General features: G+C 37.1%; 1 long non-coding RNA gene across 1 annotated transcript; it reads right to left on the reverse strand.

The window, feature by feature from the left end:
• Positions 1–1,418: 1,418 nt before the first annotated feature.
• Positions 1,419–3,621, reverse strand: LOC107310302. The gene is made up of 3 exons (XR_001553553.2): positions 3,307–3,621; positions 2,927–3,070; positions 1,419–2,707 (listed from the first exon to the last, which is right to left on the reverse strand). It is a non-coding gene; the product is annotated as an uncharacterized LOC107310302 (long non-coding RNA).
• Positions 3,622–4,189: the final 568 nt, after the last annotated feature.

Raw genomic sequence — 4,189 nt, forward strand, 5'->3', positions numbered from 1 at the left:
GGATTGAATGTACCCTCAGCAAGTTTGCTGATTACACCAAGCTGAGTGGTGCAGTTGATACAGAAGAAGGAAAGAATACCATCCAGAGGTAGTTTGATAAACTCTAGAGGGGGCCCCTGTGGACCTAATTAGGTTCAACAAAGTAAACTGCAAGGTTCTGAACTTGGATCAAGGTAATCCTGGATATGTATACATGAGAGGAACTCCTTAAGAGTACCACTGCTGAGATGGGGGTCCTGGTTGATGAAAAACTTATCATGAGCCAGCAGTGTGCACTTGCAGCCTGGAAAGCCAGTGGTAAACTGCATTCCACCAGAGGAGGGGTGGCCAAGAGGGTGAGGGAGGTGATTGTTTGCCTTTATTCCACACTCATGAAGCTCCAGCTGGAGCACTGTGTTCAAGTCTGGATTTCCCAATAGAGTAAAGAAATGGAGGTTTGAGGGAAGGTCCAGAAGAGGGACATGAAGATGATCCAAGGGCTGCAACACCTCCCCTGTGAAGTTAGGCTAAAGGATCTGAGCTTGTTTAGCCTGGAAAAAAAGAAGGCTTCAGGGAAACCTCACTGTGGCCTTCCAGTATTTAAAGGGAGTTTATAAATGTGAAGAAAATCAACTTTTTACACAGCTAGATAGTGACAGGACAAGGGGCAATACTTTTAAACCAAAGGAGGGGAAATTTATATTAGAAGTCAGAGGGAAGTTTTTTACTGAGAGTGGTGTGGTGCTGGAACAGGTTGTTTAAAGATGTTGCAGATGCCCGGTCCCTGGACATGTTGGCCAAGTTGAATGGGGTCCTGGGCAATCTGATCTAGTACTTGATCTAGTGACTGGCAACTCTGCCTATGGCAAGGGGGTTGGAACTTGATGATCCTTGAGGTCCCTTCCAACTAAAGCCATTCTATAATTCTATTATTCCATCACATACAGTCTCACACAGTAGTTACAAACCTGTCTAACCCCAGCACTTGAGATTAAAAACTATAATTCTTTTGATCACCTTCTGCATGCTTTTATAGACATTAACCTATCACTAATGTTACCACTGCCATACATTAATAAAGAAGAGATAATACCAGAAGAAAATAATGCAGTGGTCAAATTAATCTTGCTCTTTAAAATTAGATCTACTTAGTTGATCAAGTACATGAATCAAAGAGGGAAAAAAAAATTGTAAAACAAATGTTTATAATGAGAATATTATAATCAACACTTTTTGTCTACATAATCAGTCTAGTTTCAACATGATAGCATTTATATGGTTGCATCTTTTCACAAAAAAAAATGAAGCTTTGTACAGAAATTCAGAACTTCTACTGACTGAATCCTGTTTCCGCTAGAAAGAAGTGAATTGTGTAAACTCTAGAGTAGTCAGCAATTATTAAACTAATTCACTTACTCAAGCAATTAAATATGCATTTAGGACATTATATAAAAGTTTCTATTTTAATGGGTGTTTGTGTAGCTGTCCCACAACCAAAAGAAGTTCTTTACACAGGAAATCTCATGGTTCATCTCCTTCTCTCTGAATATTTTCCCCTCTCAAATCCAGTAATGCCATCATGAATGCCAAGATCTAAGAATTAGTAGCGTGTTAGAAACTAACAGCCTGTGAAAGTGAACTCAGTAGAGAAGACAGTAAATACTTTACATAGGCTTAATAGATCATGTATAACACAGGAAAGCAAGACATTTCCTTTAATGAAACAACCCAGATTCTGCTTTCATTTACAACAGATCAAATACAATTTCAGTTATGGAGGAAAGCTTCTGCTATACTATTTATCAAAATGCACAATAGCCAAATATTCAATGTCAAATTTTGCAGAAGTAATAAAACCAAAGTTTACATATATGTCATTTTATGGATCAGTAGCTATCTCATATTGAAATATAAAATAAAGGGAATAAAAAAGTGGGTATAAGGAAGGAAGTGATTTACGGAACAGAAGAAATGCTTCTTCCCTTGTATTCAAGACCTGATAGCAGTTGCAAAGTTTGGTCAAAGTAAATGTACTGAAAAACTGTTCAAATGATTTATTCATATAACCTAGTGATTTTATGAAATATGTTTCATGATATTAAGTTTAACGTATTTGTGTACGTATTCTTACTGTCACAGACTCAGAACTTCACAACAAAATTAAGCCAACAAAATTCAAGCAATCTGAAACCATTCCACCAGAAGCAGAGGTTTACTGGTGTTTCCAAATGCTTTGCTATTTATTTCCTCACTAGAAGCTACCAAAAAGAATGCATCTCAATAAGCATATTAAGGAAATTATTATCCGGTTTTGACTTCATATCTTTAAAACTATGCCAATCAAGAACCACAAGCAGCTGTTTCTTTTCCAAACAGCTAAATAAATGTATGCATATTAAAACAATTGTTAAAGTGTAAAGAATGGAATATAAACAAACCTATATTTCATTAAATCTTTCTAAAAACTGAAATGCGCGTAAATAAGCCTGAACTCATTTATTCTCCTGCACAGTGCTCAGTTTCTCAGAGACTGTTCACTAAAGTCAGGAACTTCAAGCATTGATCTGCACATACCTGAGCTGTCTTTGATCATTCCTTCTTGTCACAAGCATGCCCTGAACACAGAAACTCAGCAGCTACCTCATGAATAACATCATTCAAAAATTTTATATACCCCAGTAATGCACTTGATTGATTTATCAGCTCTTATCAGGAAAGTATATCCATTCTGTAAAACAAACAAGCAAATCACATGTTATTTTGTGTTTGTAGAAATTATAAACCAGTATTATTAAAAGCTGCACTGAGATGAAGTCTGAGCTTTTTGGCTTTGACCAACGATCTTTCAAACACAGAGTTTGACTTTTACAAAGCCTAAATCCTGGCTCTAGAGCTCTGAGCTTTTAAGCACTAATCTCAAAGATTAAATTCTACATTTTGACAGCACCTTTGGACAAGTGAGGAGCTGGATGTGGCACTTTCTTCTCTGCTCTTCAGTAGAAGCTGTCATTTGTTGGCTCAGCTGAAGGAGTTCACATAAAGGAGAGATGTTCACATACAGGGAGGACTCCTGAAGGCAGCAGCATCTCTGCTACTTACCAAAAGTAAAGAAAAAACACTCCTGTAGTGTTACAAGCAATTGATGATTTAAATATGCAGACCTACAGAAAATACTAGCAATATTTCTGTTCTCTTTTAAGACACTCTCTTAACACACCATTGCAGAGATGCAGTGTTTACCAGAACATGTACTTTTCCCCACTGACAAAACAAACTCAAACACACCTCTCTTTAAAAACATTGGCAATACAATACATGCAATCTTACCTTTGCTTGGTCCTACTATAAGGCTGGGTTTTCACAGGCAGCTAAGGCTTCATCATATTTTATTTCCTTTGTTCTGCAAGGGAGGGAAACAGTAGTGTTGTATGTTTTTCACATCCTCTTTGTGGTGTGATGATACAGGTTTTGTCCTGGCTTCCATCAAATTCACCTAGCTTCCAGCTCACTTCAACCCAAGTTCTCATAAAGGGAACCTAGTGTACTTCCAGTGCAGAAGACACTTAGCATAATACTGACATACTTAGCACAGTCTTAAGCAAAGGCTGTAATTCCCATAAGCTTAGGCAGTGTCTAGCCAATATTCACAATAAAGCAGGAATAATGTAGAATTATCTGTTCCATAGGGTCTGCTTCCAAATAAAAAGCCTATATCAGTAGTACTTTCCATATTTCATGTTTAGAAAACACAGATCATGTCTCTGAGAACAATCACCTAATTGTCTGTAGATCTCATGTGCAGACATTGAGAATTCATGTTTACAAACACAAAATCTACCAAACCCAAGATCCAAAGATTATCCCCGAGGAAGGATTCTCCTGGGCTATGCATCCTTCTTGTTAGTATGTACTACTAATGCACTCTATATGACCCCAGATCCTTTAGTAGAAAAAAAATGAATACTAAAATATTTCCACTCTAAGTCTGTGCAAGTTGAGCTACAAAACGATGAAGAATCCATCTGACTAGGCCACCTTTTCTTTCTTTCTTTCTTTCTTTCTTTCTTTCTTTCTTTCTTTCTTTCTTTCTTTCTTTCTTTCTTTCTTTCTTTCNTTTCATTTAAATCTTTCTAAAAACTGAAATGCGCGTAAATAAGCCTGAACTCATTTGATTCTCCTGCACAGTGCTCAGTTCTCAGAGACTGTTCAC

The sequence above is a fragment of the Coturnix japonica genome, chromosome 2 (assembly GCF_001577835.2).
Source record: "Coturnix japonica isolate 7356 chromosome 2, Coturnix japonica 2.1, whole genome shotgun sequence".
In the NCBI taxonomy this organism is placed as follows: domain Eukaryota; kingdom Metazoa; phylum Chordata; class Aves; order Galliformes; family Phasianidae; genus Coturnix; species Coturnix japonica.